The sequence below is a fragment of the Podarcis gaigeae genome, assembly GCF_964106915.1.
Source record: "Podarcis gaigeae genome assembly, chromosome: 9".
Lineage (NCBI taxonomy): Eukaryota > Metazoa > Chordata > Lepidosauria > Squamata > Lacertidae > Podarcis > Podarcis gaigeae.
The window spans coordinates 79,024,073-79,042,784 of NC_139685.1; the positions used below are offsets into that span (position 1 = coordinate 79,024,073).

General features: G+C 46.8%; 2 long non-coding RNA genes across 2 annotated transcripts in view; one reads left to right on the plus strand and one right to left on the minus strand.

The window, feature by feature from the left end:
• Positions 1-18,712, plus strand: part of LOC310853041 — a 115,713-nt gene that overhangs the window by 48,161 nt on the left and 48,840 nt on the right. The gene's annotated exons all lie outside the window — the stretch shown is intronic.
• Positions 13,669-16,985, minus strand: LOC310853045. The gene is made up of 2 exons (XR_014568522.1): positions 16,804-16,985; positions 13,669-13,889 (listed from the first exon to the last, which is right to left on the minus strand). It is a non-coding gene; the product is annotated as an uncharacterized lncRNA (long non-coding RNA).

Consider the following 18,712-nt stretch of genomic DNA (forward strand, 5'->3'; position numbering starts at 1 on the left):
GTAGGAATTTTTCCACTTGGCAAATTGGCACCAGCCCCTTGGTTTTCACCTACCTCGTAGTAATCGCCACAACTTTCTGGGTATTGGCGGTTAGGCATTTGTATTGTTCTGTAGATGGAAGAGGGGAGGAAGCGCCATCCCCTGCCCCGCATATTGAAGGGTAGTCCAATAAAGGATTCTGGGGGGCGTGGCCCTGTCTGAAGCCTGGGGAGGTTAAGCTGTTGGAAGTGTATTATGGGAAATGGGGAGAGGTCTTAAAAGTTCACACAACCCTACACTCGGGGTTCCTACTCCTTGTGTGTTTGTACCTTCTTGCAACAAATAAAGATCAGGTCTACTGACCGCTGTTTGCATCTTTAACTTGGCTGGAGACTTCTTCTTTTTCTGACCGGAAAGATCCGCCGGGAGTGGCACCCCAACGAGCTGGGCAGTGGAGTAAATCCACACCCCAGGATTTTCCCTTATCACTTCCAACTCTGCAATTCTATGATTCTATGGTTGGTCACCCTCCTCTGCATACCTTCCAGCTTGTCAAGATCCTTCTTAAACCGAGGTGCCCAGAAGTGAACTCCAGAACAGAGCATTTCCCTCAATCTGGATGCTAAACTTCTGTTGATGCCGCCTAGAATTGCATGAGCTTTTAATTGTCAGGTCAATGGCTTCTTAATATATACCGAGACAAGCGAGATGCAAAGATTAGGCTTGTAACTGGCACACTTTGAAGGCAATTTGTACATCGCGAGGGAAGCGGGGAATAGAGGCCTCATTGTAGTCTCTCCCTGTGTCCATATGAGCCCAGCAGCCAAAAGCAGCAAACAGACCCGTCGTGAAATGAATGTGGAAAGGAAGCAATCAAATTTGGAGGGGGAAACGGGGAGAATAGCTGCTTTTTTGTGAAAGAAGAAACGGGGGGGGGAGATTTTTGATCTATCTGGAGGGGCTCAGAGGTGAGCAACTGGAGAAACGGCAGCAACTAGGTTTCCTTAGTAACTCTGAGTCGAAAGCCTCCATAGGCCCCTTTAAAACAGAACGATGGATCGAGGAGCTAAGGAGACATTTTTCTCCCTACTTTGCAGATGACGGGGAATCGATAATGTTGCAAAGGAATGAGTTCTACATCCACACGTTTTTGTTTCGGGCTGCTCTGATCTCTCAGTTGGCATATCCCCAAGTAGACCTTGCAGAAGAACGCTGCCGAGCCGGAACACTTTACAAGTGCAGGGGAGAAATGGACACCAATCTTCATCAGTGCTGAAAACAAGGCATTATAAATCACCCGCTTTTGCTTTTAGCAAACATTTAGGTGCATGCTTGAGATAAATGGGAGGCTTCCCTTGCGGTGTCTCCTGGCAGCCATTCTCTCTGCTCACCTATCATAGAATCGCAGAACTGTAGAGTTGGGAGGGAACCCCAGCGGTCATCTAGTCCATCCCCTGCAATTCAGGAGCCGCAGCTAAATAAACTCTGACATATTCTTTATGAAGGACTTTCTGACAGCCAGAACTGTGCAGCCGTGGAACAGACAACCTGGGGAGATGATGGGCTGGAGGTTTAAAGCAGAGATCTGTCACTGATAGTTTAATTGTGATTCCTGCACTTCAGGGGGGTTAGAATAGATGTCCTTTGAGGGTGCCTTCCAACTCTACAGCTCTATGGATAGGAGGAGGAGCTTCTCACCTCTACCCACTCCAAGCATTTGATATACTTAAGGAAAAGCTGGGGAAAAGTTCAGAAAGGGTGAAGGTCAAGGGAGATGGACAGGCTCCGCTAGGTGTGCAAGAGGTAGAGTGAGAGAAGTTTATGAAATCCGGCAGGCCGTGAAGAAAGTGGCTAGAGAAAAGCTTTTATCCCCCTCTCATAACACCAAATCTCGTGGACATCCAGTGAAGCCGAATGCTGAAAGAATATTGAAAGTCCTTCTTCGAATGTATAAAACCGGCTCAAATATATATTGTAAAGAAAAAGAAGGGACTTTTTACCATATGTGGTGGGATTGTAGTAAAAATTTTAAAAAATTGGGAAATGATGTACAATGAGTTGAAGAAAATGTTCCAGTTAACATTTGTTAAAAAGCCTGAAGCATTCTTGTTAAGGATTGTAGGGAAAGATCTGCCAAGGAAATTGAAAAACATTTTAATGTACACGACAACAGCGGCAAGAGTCTTAATAGCACAAGGATGGAAGAACGAAGAAATCCCAACCAAAGAACTGTGGCTAGAGAAACTGATGGACTATGCGGAACTGGCGAATTTGACACACAAACTACGTGATGAGGACAACTGTGACTTTAAAGAAGAATGGGAACCTTTTACAAAGTACTTAAAGAAACAACAGAATGAACTGGACTCCTTGGCAGGTTTTGAATAAACATTCACAAATTTATCATTGGTAACATAGAGATAGATAAATTAAGGATCTTTACCATTTTATAATATGCAGAGATTAACACGTGCTGAAAAATCAGAGAAAGAAGCTGAGGGAAGTCTGGGGGTGGGGGTGGGGGGGTTTCTGGTTTGGGGAGGGGGAGGGAAAAATAGGGAGGATGAGGATGATATGTGTTTGATAAATTGTTGTGTTGAAATTCTTAATAAAAAAATTTAAAAAGAAAGAAAGTCCTTCGTGCAGAGTTAAACTGCGGAACTCCTTGCCACATTGGGCTGTGATGGCCACCAACCTGAATGGCTTTCAAAGAGGGTTGGAATATTTCATGGAGGAGAAGGGGGCTACCCATGACTACTAGCCAGGATGGCTCTGCAGCAATGCTTCTGAATCCCAGCTGCTGAAAACCCCAGGAAGGAAAAGTTGTTCTTGTGTTCGAATCCTGCTCATGAGTTCTCCACCTGATTGGCCACTGTGAGAACAGGATGCTGGACAAGATGGGTCATTGGCCTGACCCAGCAGCCGGCTGTTCTTCTGTCTTCTCAAGGCACAATCCTCTCTCCTTATCTTTACGCTCAGCGCCCTTGCAGGAAAGGCCCAGCATCCCCACCGCCAAACACCTCGGGCATCTCCACTCAGGGCGCCTCTCAGCAAACTGAAGAATTCAAGACACATGGGAGTGGAATTCTGGCATGCCGGGATCTCATTTATTCCTCAGCGCTGTTTTAAAAATAGAGTTTATAAGCAGGGAGACACTGAGGTCCCAGTAACCAAAATAAAAACGACACGCAGGTCTCCATTGCTTACTCAATGCAGGCCAGGAACCAGCGATGCAACAGAGTTCGCGGCCTTGGCAGCCGAGAGAAGTTCTGGAGGGCTTGGAATTGTCTGGCAAGAGCCTTTTCCAAATAATCTCCAGCCAGGAGAACACATGGACTCCGCTAGGGACTAAAGCTGCGGGTTGCAAGGGCAGATCGCTGGAACGGCACAGAGCCCCCAGGAAAAAAATGCCGGGAATTTCGCAGCGGTCCAGGAGCCTGCACTTTCGCGACACCCCGAAATTCACCCCAATTGCATGAGTTGTGCCCATTCCTCTGCATTAGGAGAGGGCGGGGCACAAGGCTGTGGTCCTACATGCAAGAGCAGCAGTTCTGAATGGGACCCCAAGGCTCTGTTACTGCCATGTTCCCCCAGAAATGTATTTGGGTGCTTGGGTGTAGCTCTTGTTGAATGCAAGAGGGGACAATGTAGATCGTGAGATATGGAATGCCAGCTGGCCTTTAGGCGATCTGCGCTAGGGGATATTGCTCGGTTCCCTCCCCAGCATGCAAAGTCCCAACAAAAATGGGTTATATCCAACATTAGCCGGAACAGACCCACTGAAATTAACAAACGTGACTGATAGGCAGTGTTTCATAGTGGTTAGAGTGTCAGATTAGGACCTGGGAGACCAGGGTTCAGATCCTCCCACTCAGCCATGAAGCTCGCTGGATGACTTGGGCCAGTCATAGAATCCTAGAATCATAGACACCCCCCCAAAAAAACTCCACACACATGGGAATTGTAGTTTGGTCAGAGTGCAGGGAATCGCACCTCTGTGGTGGGTAAACTACGGCTTCCAGTTTTCCTTTTGGGAACAACGTTCTTTGAATGTGTGGTGCAGCACCCAGATTTGGGTGTGATCTCTTGCAAAAAAAGGAAGGATCACAAACACACACCACTTTTGCCTCTAGACTCAGTGAAGAAAGAAATGGTAGGTATACATGTAATATAGAACTAAATAAATAACTTAGGTCTATGAATTTCAGTGGATCTGCTCAAAGTAGAATGTAATTGGACACTGCAGTGGGTAGATTCAGAGAAATGGGTCTTCTTTGCCCTATGAAGTTTGACTCATCAAAGGTGAACTCTGCAACTGCTGCATATCTGATAAGACGCCTTGTATGAACAACATAGTCCTCTAGCCTGGCTGCCCAGTGAGTTTTGGCTAGGGAGGACGATTCAGACATTGCAATAAGTGGCTAGGGAGGACATTGCAATAAGTGAAAATGGATGCCTGTACAGTGGTACCTCGGGTTAAGAACTTAATTCGTTCTGGAGGTCCGTTCTTAACCTCCAGAAACTTAAACTGTTCTTAACCTGAAGCACCACTTTAGCTAATAGGGCCTCCTGCTGCTGCTGTGCGATTTCTGTTCTCATCCTGAAGCAAAGTTCTTAACCTGAGATACTATTTCTGGGTTAGCAGAGTCTGTAACCTGAAGCGTATGTAACCTGAAGCATATGTAACCCGAGGTATCACAGTACAAGTAACTCATGGATCAACATTTCTTTTTTCTCCTTACAGTTCAGGTCAACGCTTTGGTATTGTCAGATCTTATCAGATGCCTGGAAAACCCAGAGAGATTTTGCTTATCCAAGCTCCAGTTCAGCGGGTAAGATCGTATTTTCGCCAAGTGCAGCTGCAGAATGGCAAGAAAAACTCTGGGATCCAGGGGGGATTAATCGGTGCACAATACTACTACCAAAATACGGGGCGAGCGAAAGTGCGAATGAGCCTGGAAACAGCAACCTCAATTTGACCCTGAAATGAGGGAACATTCGGTGCAGATTTGCTGTCCACACCATTCATGGTTTCATAAATGCTCTCTATTTTGCATACACCCCTAAATTCGCCAAGGTGTTGTTATGCCCAGACCATAAAAATGGTATCTTTGGTCACTGGGGTGGGTGCATTTCCCCTCTGCCCCCCCCCCATGGCAAGAGAGACGTTTGTCTCTCACTCAGAAGCTTGCACCCTCTTTCAGCACCAGTGGGTGTTCACTGTTGACAAAAAGCAGAGCTCTGCAGCGTGAGCCATTTCTGCAGTCGGCTGGCTTCTCCTGGAGACCTTCAGCTGGCTGCAACCGCTGGCGGTCTGGCAGGAGAAGCTGTTTTCTCGTTGGCCTTTGAGAACCGCCAGCAGAACTCCAGAGGGCGTCATGGGAGATGGAGGCGGCTGGGTAGGCCTCCTGGGGACCCTTTGCTCCCGCGAACATCGGGCACAGCCAAAGGCCACCCGTAAACTATCCCAGGCATGTGGGAAAAGGACTGGAGCCGGCCTGCCGACGGGTTGCGGTCCAAGGTGACTCCTCCAAAGATTTTCATGATGGTGGCTCAGCCCCAAAGCTGAGCTCAACGATGCACCATTTGAGAGCCATATTTGGACACTAGAGCTCATGAACATCTAATGCAGCTGAGTGTTGGGAGATTTAGGGTGGTTAAAGGAAAACACAGGACATAGAATTGAGCTGTGGAACTCTCTCCCACAGGAGACAGCTAGGGCCAATAATTTGGAGGGCTTTTTAAAAGGATTAGACAAATTCCTGGAGGAGGAGAGGGCTCTCGATGGCTCCAAGCCAGGATGGTTCTTCTCTGCGTCCACAGTTGGAGGCAAACACTTCTGACTCCCAGTTGCTGGAAGCCACAGGCGGGGAGAGTTGCTCTTGTGTTTGAATCCTGCTTGCAGGCTTTTCATTCTGGTCGACCACTGTGGGAACAGGATGCTGGACAAGATGGGTCATTGGTCTGATCCAGCATTGTTCTCCTTATGTCCTTATTTCCTCAAGAGTAAAGGAGGCAAAGGAGAGCTGAAATTCCCAACCTGCCATTTGGCTCCAGCACTTATTCTCTTCTTTTCCCTCCTCACCTTCCCGTTTTTGCATTGCACAAAAGGTCTGGCCTCACACAACAAGCACAGGATCTGCAACACACTGCAAATGACATTGCCGGTTGTGGGGCTCAGTCTGGGTGATGCTCTGAGCCCCTTCCGATTCTCAGGATTTCCTGTATCTCTGCGGGTGAAAGGTACAAGAGCAAGCTTGCCAAACCTGTCCCTTTGTCTAGGTGATGGTTGGTGCTGACTAGTTAAGCACCGCGATGGGCATAACCAAAGAAGTCACTCTATGCCATAGAACAAATAGTGGGGGGGCCTCTGCCAGCCCACCAACAAGGTGCTAGGCACAATAGCCAGAGTAATGTGTGAGGAAGCTGAAAGCAAGCTGGAGGTTGGAGACACAGAGACCTGCTTGCTCTGTGCTGGACCCAAACTTGTGACAAGGTCTGCTGGGATGCTAACACTAAGAGCCCCTCGATCTTATGCTCAGGTTGCATATATGTATAAATAAAACCATATATCCTAAAGACATCACAGTCTCTGCTGACCTTCATTCCAAAGAAACTGAACTTTGGAGAAAGCACCTAGCACTCCTGGAGTATCAGAAGTTAGAGGTGGTGTCGTGGGGGCAATTCTCAGATTTTCAGAGGGGTTAGACTGTCACCATTTTCACCGAAAGATTCAAGCACCAGCAAATTCAAGTTGCGCATTTATAGTTGATTGGGAGTCCTTGTGCAAGAAACCAGCTTTCCCAAAAATTCAAAGTTTTGCGGCAAGACAGATGGGCAAATGCACTGGGAAGGACAGGATATAACTCTTGCTTTGATGCAACGTCATCTAACCTCCCCCAAACAAATCAGAATGAAAGCTCATCTAATAGCCATTGTCCAAGTGGCTTGTTTTCTCCTGCTCTGGAGGGTAGGAGGTGAACCATTGGATTCAAGTTCCCCAAAAGGAGATTCCGACTAAACTTCAGGAAGAACTTTCTGACGTAAGTCAACAGTTGAATGGACTCCCTTGGGAGGTGGTGGCCTCTCCTTCCTTGGAGGTTTTGAAGCAGAGGTTGGATGGCCATCTGTCAGGGATGCTTTAGTTGAGATTCCTGCTTTGCTGGGCATTGGTCAAGAGGTTCCTCAGGGTCCCTTCCAACTCTACAGGTCTATGATACCATGATCTTTGCTTGCTTGCTAAAATATGTTTGTTCATTTGGGGGTTTTCTGGCTATTATCTCCATGTGGCTGAACAAAAGAATTGGATTTGATGGAGGCAGATGTGGCTCCTTCTCATGAACACAGTGGACTTATCCACTACCAGAAAGGCAACATCTCTGGCTGAAGATGTCTCAACAACAGCTATCATTTCCACAAACAGGTACATGAAGATGGCCCAGCTCTCTGGTCAAAAGAAGGGACCTTTTATCATATGTGGTGGGATTGTAGTAAAATTAAAAACTTTTGGGAAATGATATATAATGAGTTGAAGAAAATGTTCCAATTAACATTTGTCAAAAAAACCTGAAGCTTTTTTTGTTAGGGATTGTAGGGAAAGACCTGCCAAGGAAATTGAAAAACATCTTTATGTATGCGACAACGGCGGCAGGAGTCTTAATAGCACAAGGATGGAAGAATGAAGAAACCCCGACTAAAGAGCTGTGGCAAGGGAAACTAATTGTTTATGCAGAATTGGCAAAACTGACACATAAACTATGTGACAAGGATAACTGTGACTTTAAAGATGAATGGGAACTTTTTACAATTTAAAGAAACAACAAAATGAACTGGACTCCTTGGCAGGTTTTGACTAAACATTCACAAACTTTTTATTGATAACATCTAGATAGATAAATTAATGGTTCTATACAATTTTGTAACATGCATAGAATAACATAGGTTGATAAACCAGAGAAAGGAGCTGAGGGAAGTCTGGGGGGTGGAGGGAAGGTTGGGTTATGTTTTGGGGAGGGGGGAAATTGGAGGGGATTAAGGATGATATGTTTTTTGATAAAATCTTGTGTTGAAATTCCATATATATATGTATAACTTGCACCATGCCATTTGCCTCCATGCAGATCTGTCCGGGGCTGGGAGAAGGGTCTCTCCTGCACGCCTCCCCCCTGTCCTCCTGGCATGTTGGGAGGAGGGGCTTCTTGGAGTGACAGCCGCATTCTGGAGGAGAGGCAGTGGAGGGCGTCCCGGCATCTGAGCGAGAGAGGCGCCCCGCCTTCCTCCAGAGATCTTGGCCCCCTTCCTGATCCTTCAGGAAATCAAATAGAATTAGGAGGAGAAATAAAGCAGATAGCGCAGAGCAAGTTGTGTCAAATAACCATAATAATGGCAGGCTGGGAATTCCCAGGAGCTGCGTCCGACTCCAAGAATTGCTAGTTTGCTTTCTCCATTTCAAAGATGGCTCCTGCTCCTGCTCATCTTGGCCAAGGAGGGGTGTGATTCTGCATGCTAAAGGAGAAAGCGGAGGAGGAGGAGGAGGAGGAGGGAGGAGGCAGGGAAAAGCCCCCCCCCCAAATGGCACCAAGGGCATTGGGAGCCTGTGTGTTGAGGGCAAGTTGGACCTCCTCTAAATGATGGGGCCCGGAGCTTTCCCCCAAAGTAGATGAATTCAGGTTTGCTTGCTTGGTTTACTAACCAAACAAGCCTTACTTATTCTTGAATGGGATTACTGGGGAGATTGTCTGAATAGGTGGATTCCCTGTATCCTGTTCTAGGTACCCTTGGGGGCAAGCGTTTTCACCAGTGCCCCAGATGCATGACATCAGACGAGCCTGCTGGATGGCCCAATGGCCCACCTAGTCTGGCATCCTGCTCTTAGTAGCCATCCACAGCCCTCTACTCCTCCATGACTTTGTCTAATCCTCTTTAAAGCCATCCAGGTTGGTGGCCATCACTGCCTCCTGTGGCAGGGAGTTCCAGTTTAACTCAAGCCTAAGGCTTGCCAATCAGAAGGTCGGCGGTTTGAATCCCCATGACGGGGTGAGCTCCCGTTGCTCTGTCCCAGCTCCTGCCAGCCTAGCATAGAATCATAGAATAGAATAGAATCATAGAGTTGGAAGAGACCACAAGGGCCATCGAGTCCAACCCCCTGCCAAGCAGGAAACACCATCAGAGCACTCCTGCCATATGGTTGTCAAGCCTCTGCTTAAAGACCTCCAAAGAAGGAGACTCCACCACACTCCTGGGCAGCAAATTCCACTGTCAAACAGCTCTTACTGTCAGGAAGCTCTTCCTAATGTTTAGGTGGAATCTTCTTTCTTGTAGTTTGGATCCATTGCTCCGTGTCCGCTTCTCTGGAGCAGCAGAAAACAACCTTTCTCCCGTTCGAAAGCACGCCAGTGCACGTAGATAAATAGGTACCACTGTGGCAGGAAGGTAAATGGCATTTCCATGCGCTGCTCTGGTTCACCAGAAGCAGCTTAGTCATTCTGGCCACATGACCCAGAAGCTGTCTGCGGACAAACGCCAGCTCCCTCAGCCCATAGAGCGAGATGAGCGCACAACCCCAGAGTTGTCCAAGACTGGACCTAATGGTCAGGGGACCCTTTACCTTTACGTTTATGTGAATAAATCCTTTCTTTGATTTTTCCTGATTCCTCCAACATTCAGCTTCACTGAGTGTCCATGAGAGAGGAAGAAAAGGTTTCACTCTCCACTTTCGTAGAATCATAGAGGGGACCCCAAGGGCCATCTAGACCAACTCCCTACAATGCAGGAGTCTCAGCTAAAGCATCTCATGCATAATTTTATCACGTTGCCTCTCCTGGAGGGCACCAACTTGGGGAAGGCAGTTGTAATGGTCATTCTGCTTCATCTCTGTGCATAAGGCAGGGTGTTTTGGTTTTTTTAAAAAAAGAGGAATCTGCTAATGGGCTACAGTCCTAAAATACAAATGTCTTAAATGCAGCAAGGGGGAGTGAGGTCACAAATCCTATTGTAAATATTACACTGTCCCTTAAAAGTTCAGGGTGAACTCAGCTCCATTCCTTCACGACTGACAGTTCTGTTTTCTCCTTTTGCGTGTGTGCCTGTTTTGCACATTTTAATTTTTTGGGTAGAACCTACTTTGGTCGCAACCCAGCAATCTGTTTCAACTTGGGAGTCAACTTCCCGGTTGTAGGCGAAGGGCCAAGGTTCAAGTTAGGGGCAAGTCATATATGTGTCAAAATGAGCAATGTCTTTCGGGGTCACGTATACTTTTGACTTCGGTGCTGCTTTATGTAGGCTGTAAAATTAATAGGTGGGAACGAGATTTATTTGTCCCCTTGGCATGTTAGTTGCTTGTTAGGTTAAACTCGCTGATTTCCTTGTACAAAAGTGCTGGTTAAAATAATCGCCCTGGAAACAGTCCCCTGGGAATCATCCGTCTTCTGAAATCACAATTCCTGAATGGCTAAGCATGGAGAGAGAGAAAAAAAACTTGAGCAACAACTAAACAAGGAGGGGGAAAATCAACCTTGGAGCCAGTGCTCAATTTAGGAGCCTGCAGGGGGCGACAAGCCTAATAGTGCGAGCCCATACCTATGTCTACTCAGAAGTAAGCCACCCTGGTCTCACTTACTCCCAGGGACACTTACCTGGGACTAAGTTTCATTGAACTCAATGGGTTTTGCTTCTGAGAAAAAATTATTATTAATCACAAGTGTAGGCTTGCAGTTCTCATTAAACCCATGACTTGAGCTTCCAACTAAACACTGAGAAGAACTTCCTGGTGGTCAGAAATGTTTAAAAGTGAAACAGACTCCCTTGGCAGTTGGGGGACTTTCCTTCGTCGGAGGTTTCTAAGCAGAGGTTGGATGGACATCTCATGGATGCCTTAGTTGAGATTCCTGCATTGCAGAGGGTTGGTCTGGATGACCCTCAGGGTCCCTTCCAACTTCACAGTCCTATTGGGATGTGGAGTCCTACTCGCCTGGCTGCTGCAGGAAACTTCCCACATCCCAATAGGCAAAAGCCCACAGTATCGCACAGTAAGGCACAGGACAGCGATCCTCACAGCAGAGGCTTATATTTGATCCATGAGTAGTAGTAGTAGTAGTAGTAGTAGTAGTAGTAATAATAATAATAATAATAATAATAATAATAATAATAATAATAATAATAATTTATTTATACCCCGCCCATCTGTCTGGGTTTCCCCAGCCACTCTGGGCGGCTCCCAACCAAATATTAAAAAACAATACAGTGTCAGACATTAAAAACTTCCCTAAACAGGGCTGCTTTCAGATGTCTTCTAAAAATCAGATAGTTGTTTATTTCCTTTACATCTGGTGGGAGGGCATTCCACAGGGCGGGCACCACCACCAAGAAGGCCCTCTGCCTGGTTCCCTGTAACCTCACATCTCACAGTGAGGAAACTGCCAGAAGGCCCTTGGAGCTGGACCTCAGTGTCCAGGTAGAACAATGGGGGTGGAGACGCTCCTTCAGGTCTACTGGGCCAAGACCCTTTAGGGCTTTCAAGGTCAGCACCAACACTTTAAATTGTGCTTGGAATCGTACTGGGAGCCAATGAAGATCTTTCAGGACTGGTGTTATATGGTCTTGGTGGCCGCTCCCAGTCACCAGTCTAGCTGCTAATTCTGGATTAATTGCAGGAGTAAGTGAAGAATGAGAGAGGCAGGAAGAGAGAGGGGAAGGAGAGAGAGAGAGAGAGAGAGAGAGAGAGAGAGAGCATCTAAATGCAATCTCCAAGGGACCTGACGCCAAACTCCATCATGGAGCCTAAGGAGAAGTTTCCTGCTCTCCAGACATTACGTCACTGGGGCTCGGATGCTAGTAAGGTTCTACCTCCTCCTTTTGCATCTCACCGCAAGCCCTTTATGCGACAGGACACTCGCCCACCTCCTTCAGAGTCACACTCCATCAATCACAGGGAAGTCGCTTTCTTAGAATTCAAGGAATGAGCCCATGGTGGAATGGGTGAGGAGAGCCAGGAAGAGGGTCCAGGGGCCTCCCGTCTAAGGGGGATACAAGCAAGGCGCTCTTACTTCTCCTGGCCCAGGCAGGTGGAAGACTAGGACTGCTTTTGAAGGCTTGCATTTTCCCAAGGGGGGAGATTGCTCTCTCAAAAACTACTAGTCATTCTGGCTATCTGAGGTCTCCACAATGCTGTAGAACAGAGCATAATAATAATAATAATAATAATAATAATAATAATAATAATAATAATTTATTATTTATACCCCGCCCATCTGGCTGGGGTTCCCCAGCCACTCTGGGCGGCTTCCAACAAAATATTAAAATACGGTAATGCATCAATTATTAAAAGCTTCCCTAAACAGGGCTACCTTCAGATGTCTTTTAAAGGTCTGGTAGTTGTTGTTCTCTTTGACATTTGGTGGGAGGGCGTTCCACAGGGCGGGTGCCACTACAGAGAAGGCCCTCTGCCTGGTTCCCTGTAACTTGGCTTCTCACAGTGAAGGAACCGCCAGAAGGCCCTCAGCGCTGGACCTCCGTGTCTGGGCTGAACAATGGGGGTGGAGATGCTCCTTCAGATATACTGGACCAAGGCCGTTTAGGGCTTTCAAGGTCAGCACCAACACTTTGAATTGTGCCTGGAAACATACTGGGAGCCAATGTAGGTCTTTCAGGACCAGTGTTATGTGATCTTGGCGGCTGCTCCCAGTCACCAGTCTGGCTGCCGCCTTCTGGATTAGTTGTAGTTTCCAGGTCACCTTCAAAGGTAGCCCCACATAGAGCGCATGGCAGTAGTCCAAGCGAGAGATAACCAGAGCATGCACCACTCTGGCCAAACAGTACGCGGGCAGGGAGGGTCTCATCCTGCGTACCAGATGGATCTGTTAAACAGCTGCCCTGGACACAAGAGGCAGGGGCACCAGATTTTACCATCACATAAGGTGCTGCTGCCGTTTGAGAGCCTAAAGTTCTCCAAGGTCCTCTCATGATTTTGGGAGGTGCCAGCCTGTCCTTGGGTTAAGGAAGAGCCCCTGTTCGAAATGGGTGCCCTGGGAGAACGCAGGACAGATAGCTGGCCACAGCAGGGGGGGGGGCTTTTGCTGTGTGAGTCGCATACACGGCATTTTAAGAAACTTGCTCAGAGTCCCCCAGGCATGGCAGCCCCAGTTCACCTTAGGTTTCATTCACGTTGTTCCAAGGCGTCCCCGTTCCAGTCAACGGTTCAGAAAGATTTTCCCAAGGCGCTTTAGAGTCCATATCTGTTTATAACAGCAGCCCCTCCGTATCCAAACAAGCCTTGATTGCTTTCGCATTGCTTCCCTATCTTGCCTCAAATGCCCTGGTAACAATGTTCCCAGGATATACAACTCACACAAGACATCATTTGGAGGTAATTTCTTCTTGCTGCTGCTAGTATAAACATCTTCCTGGATTCTCCCCTAAAAAAGAACCTTTTTTTTTTATTGAAAACAGTCCAGCCAGACGCCCCTGTCTGTCAGTGACACACTGCAGCAGGCAGAAGCTGTTGAGCTCTTCTTCTGCATTTGCCAGGACAGGACTTTGCCTATGTGGGGCCAAAAGTTCCCGAGAGAAGCTGCAGAATTGCTCAGCAGGGGGAGAAGGACCCGGTGCCTTTTGTCATCCAGGCTCTGACATCTTGTTCCATGCTCAGCTCCAATCTCCGAGTGGCGAAAGATTCAGGGTTTCTTTTTCTAAAAAAAATTTAATTTATTTATTTTATTAAAATAATTCAACATTAATACATACATATTACGAATATACAAACAAACATACATTTCATACAGTCCTTAAAAATATTCATACATGTTGTTGTTGTTTAGTCGCTTAGTCATGTCCGACTCTTCGTGACCCCCTGGACCAGAGCACGCCAGGCACTCCTGTCTTCCACTGCCTCCCGCAGTTTGGTCAAACTCATGCTGGTAGCTTCGAGAACACTGTCCAATCATCTCGTCCTCTGTCGTCCCCTTCTCCTTGTGCCCTCCATCTTTCCCAACATCAGGGTCTTTTCCAGGGAGTCTTCTCTTCTCATGGGGTGGCCAAAGTACTGGAGCCTCAGCTTCAGGATCTGTCCTTCCAGTGAACACTCAGGGCTGATTTCCTTCAGAATGGAGAGGTTGGATCTGCTTTTTAAGATGCTGTCTAGGTTTGTCATTGCCTTTCTCCCAAGAAGCAGGCATCTTTTAATTTTGTGACTGCTGTCACCATCTGCAGTGATCATGGAGCCCAAGAAAGTAAAATCTCTCACTGCCTCCCTTTCTTCCCTTTCTATTTGCCAGGAGGTGATGGGACCAGTGGCCATGATCTTCGTTTTTTTGATGTTGAGCTTCAGACCATATTTTGCCCTCTCCTCTTTCACCCTCATTAAAAGGTTCTTTAATTCCTCCTCACTTTCTGCCATCAAGGTTGTGTCATCTGCATAACTGCATATTCATGCATACCCACACTCAATCCCACACATGCTTCCTTTTCCCACCACCATTCCTCACTTGTGTTAGACTTCCAATCTACTCCATTGCAATTTCTTTCCACTTCTGTTACTTTCTTTCATATACTTTTAAACCAACTTTCTGCTTCTTTTTCTGTTACACATTGTTATCCATCTTATTTAGTATTTCAGTATTTATAACGGAACTTCTTTATTCTAATAGGAGTTCTGAAGGATCCCAAAAGAGAAGATAGACAAGGAGTGGAAGGTGTTTAAAGGATATTTGCAAAATCATATTGAAAAACCAGAGATTCCAGGGTTTCTAGACACTTACCCAGGTTCCGTTTCCTTGGAATGGAGGTCAGCAGAGACTGTAATGTCTTTAGGATGCGTGGTTTTATTTACACATATCAACAACCTCGCAGCATCAACACCCCCCAAAAGAACTGGCTTCTCCAGGTCTCTGTGTCTCCAGCTTCCAGCTCTCACAATATTTTTCTCCTCCCTAGCAGCTAGGTGAGAGGAGCAGGTGAAGAAAAGTCCCGACATTAGCCTGCAGGACACCTTCTCTCAGTTGTGGCTCTTGCAACCTGAGCTATATTTGTTCTGATTTAGCACTAAAGAGCAGGTTTTCCAGAGGAAACTCGTACCTAGAAACAGTGGCGTAGCGTGGGTTGTCAGCATCCGGGGCAAGGCAAGTAATTTGTGCCCCCTAACCCGTGGATTTGCGCCCCCTAACCCCCAGATGTTGCGCCCGGTGCGGCCAGCCCCCCTGCACCCCCCCACGCTACGCCACTGCCTAGAAAGCATGGGAGAAATAGAAAACTGCTCAGACCCATACTTTCCAGGCACAGGGAAGTCCTAACTCTGGGTTACAGTTGAAACTCTTTGTATTTGCCCTCTTTAGAGTACATCAGTGGTTCCCACACTTTTACTGGCTACTGTCCTTTCGGTTCCATAAACTCATAGGGTCTTCCAGTCCAATTCCCCACAATGGAGGGATCACAGCAAAAGTATCCCTGGCAGGTGGCCATCCAACCTCTGTTGGAAATCCTCCAGCGAAGGAAAGCATGCCATTTATTCATTATGAATTTGGGTGGAGATGGCATTACTGTGTTCAGACTTGGTTTTATCCTTTTTATATCTTGCGTTTAGGCATCTTATCCTGTTCTTTTTATTTTGTACTCAACTTCAATGGCTTTGGGCTGTGAAGTAGTCTATAAATGTGGGTTGTGGGACAGCAGATTCCATGTGCACCCCCCCCCCCCGAAAAAAACCCCTGCGTTGTTTGATTAACTCAGTACTTGCAACAGGCAGTACTGTGCAAAAAAAAAAAAGGTGCCATGTTCAATGGACTATATTTGTCCTTCCCTCTGATGGTTCAGTAGGTGGCACTGTTCTCCTGGGAAATTAGATTAATTAGCCCCCCTCCCCCTTCTCCAAGTTTTTCCCCAGGGAGATTATGCGGTGCTTTTTATCAGGGTGGAATCTTCTGGATTCAAGTGTACCATATGAGTTAATACTCAGTTCTTCTACACGGGCAATATTGCTTTCAGGTGGGGGGTTTCAAGTCAGCGACTATCCAACCCCTTTGAGATCCCATCCTCAAGGCCACAGAAAGCCAAGGAATGTGAGATATGAAATAAAATGGCCCATTCTTTAATATAAAGCTGAATGTTGGAAGATTCAGGGAAGATAAAAGGAAAGACTTCTTCATGCAAGACACAATTTGCATGGGTCTCCTAAATGCCACTAGGGGCACCTTGAATACAAGGTGGTCACTTGCGTCTCCTTTTTTCATTGGGATGAACTCTGGGTGCCCTGGGTGCTTTTTGGGTCAGCTTTTAAGAAGCGCCTCCTGAGCTTGTTACATAAAGACCAGACAATCCCCTTTGGCTGAATGTCACAAATGCAAAACATTTTCTCGTTCCTCTCCCCAACTTGTTATTTCTTCCCATCTTCCTGAGCTGCTGCGAAGGGAGCTCCAGGCACTACTATCCATGGCAATGGAGAGAGCAATTCTCTGAAGATTCATGTCTGCTCCAGAAATGGTTACCTTTTAAAAATAAGACCCTGCTGGAGGTGGGAATGTGCCATTTTGCACAGTCGTTCTCCATTTGCTGAGGAAGTGCAGAGAGAGCATTGGGAAGCCTGCTGGATGAGGCCGTTGGCCCCCTCGGGTCCAGCAACTTGGCCTCACAGTGGCCAACCAGATGCCCATTATGGGAAACCTGGAAGCAGGATACAAGCACCAGAGCCCTCTCCCCTTCTGTGGCTTCCAGCAACAGGTCTTCAGAAACATTGAAACTGTGGAGGCGGAACAGAGCCCTCCTGGCTAGGAGCCCTTGATAGCTCTCTGCTCCATGAATTTGTCCAATTTTCTTTTAAAGCCATCTAGCAGAGACATCCCCTTCATGGATCACTGCCTTGACGTGGCAAAGGGGCTTGAATAACTCAGAGAAGCTATGAGCTATGCCGTGCAGGGCCACCCAAGATGGACAGGTCATAGTGGAGAGTTTTGACCAAACGTGATCCACCTGGAGCAAGAACCGGCAAGCCACTCCAGTATCCCTGCAAAGAAAACTCCATGGACAGAGCAATGACAAACCTAGACAGCATCTTAAAAAGCAGAGACATCACCTTGCCATCAAAGGTCCATATAGTTAAAGCTATGGTTTTCCCAGTAGTGATGTATGGAAGTGAGAGCTGGACCATAAAGAAGGCTGATCGCCGAAGAATTGATGCTTTTGAATTCTGGTGCTGGAGGAGACTCTTGAGAGTCCAATGGGCTGCAAGAAGATCAAACCTATCCATTCTTAAGGAAATCAGCCCGGAGTTCTCAAACGAATTAAGTTTGAGAACCAGAGTACCACTGTACTTCAGAAATGCTTCTATAAAGGAGAGGTAAGCCAGATAAGTTTTACTTCATTTGGCAACCCTTTCAAAGTGTATTTTCTAACACGCATGCTGTTGGGCAGAGGTTGAGGGGGCATTTTCACCTATATGCAAGAGTCCCTTCCTCTTTCTCCTCCTCCATATATGCAACGTTATCAGGTGGATGTGTAAAGTGGTTTGCATATTGAATTTGTTCTCCAGGAATTTGACAGATCCTCTTTTAAAGCTGTCCGAGTTGAATGCCAGAACTTCCTCCTACATACAGATTAACTCTCTGATGATTCAGGGTTTATCCACATTGACCTTTCTTTTGCTCTTTCCAGGGATGCGCCACGATTTAAGGCTCCATGTTCTAGGGCATTAGTAGTAGTAGCAGTAGTATTACTCTGGAACTTTCTCCACAAAAAGCTGCTCTTTAATGCTCAATTGGAACAAATGGACGTCCATGGAAAACCCAAATGGATGTTTGCTTTGATTGAGTGCTAAAGAGTGGGGTTTCGTAGGAAAAGCTCTGGGGCAAAAGAAAAATGCTTGGGCACAGAGTTTTTAAGTGCAGACCTGAGTCTGGAAAGTGCAGGGGGAAAGGTGATTGTGGCTAAGCCCTTTCTCTTGTCTGTCCTGGTTCTTCCAACATTCAGCTACGTTGGAGGTCCTCGCTGAGTTCTAGTGCTGAGGGAGAGAGAGAAATGTTCTCTGTCCACTTTATCCATGCCAGACATCATTTTATAAATTTCTATCATGTCGCCTCTGACTCATCTTTTCTCTAAACTAGCAAAGCCTGAGATTTTTACTCAGGACAAAATGTTTCGGCTGGGTTACAAGAACGTCCCCGGCATTCCGTTAAAATCCTGTGAGGACCGCTCCTTCTCCTGGCTTAACACCTTTGCTCATCAGAGCCAGCCTGGAGCAAACAGCTAGAGAGGCTCAGGTGTGTCAACAGGTACACCTAAGAACAGGCTATGAACATGATGAAGAGGCCAACGAGGTCACATGAAAAAATAGCTTCTAAGCCAGCCACCCAGTTTTGGCTCGCTAGCCTGTCATTATCAAATCTGTCTCCTTTTGGCCTTCTCATTCTAAAAATGACAACAAGGCCCTAAAACTGACTGGATCGCTCTTTTATTATCTGTTGATTTCTTGACTGCAAATGACATGTCACACTTCATCCCGCAAGCTCTGGCATGTCTCTCGTTCTCAAATGCCTAGCTGGGGCACAGCTCTGTTCTCCTGGTTTAACTTCCATGTGGCAGCCCTTCAGATTTTTGAAGATAGCTCTCCTATCTCCTCTTTTCCTTGCTTAACATACCCAGCTCCTTCAACTGTTCATCATCAGGCTCAGTTTCCAGACCCGGGATCATTTCTTTAACACCGAGTGTGCAGGAAGTGTCAGCAAAAACCAAATGAGGACAGCGATTTCCA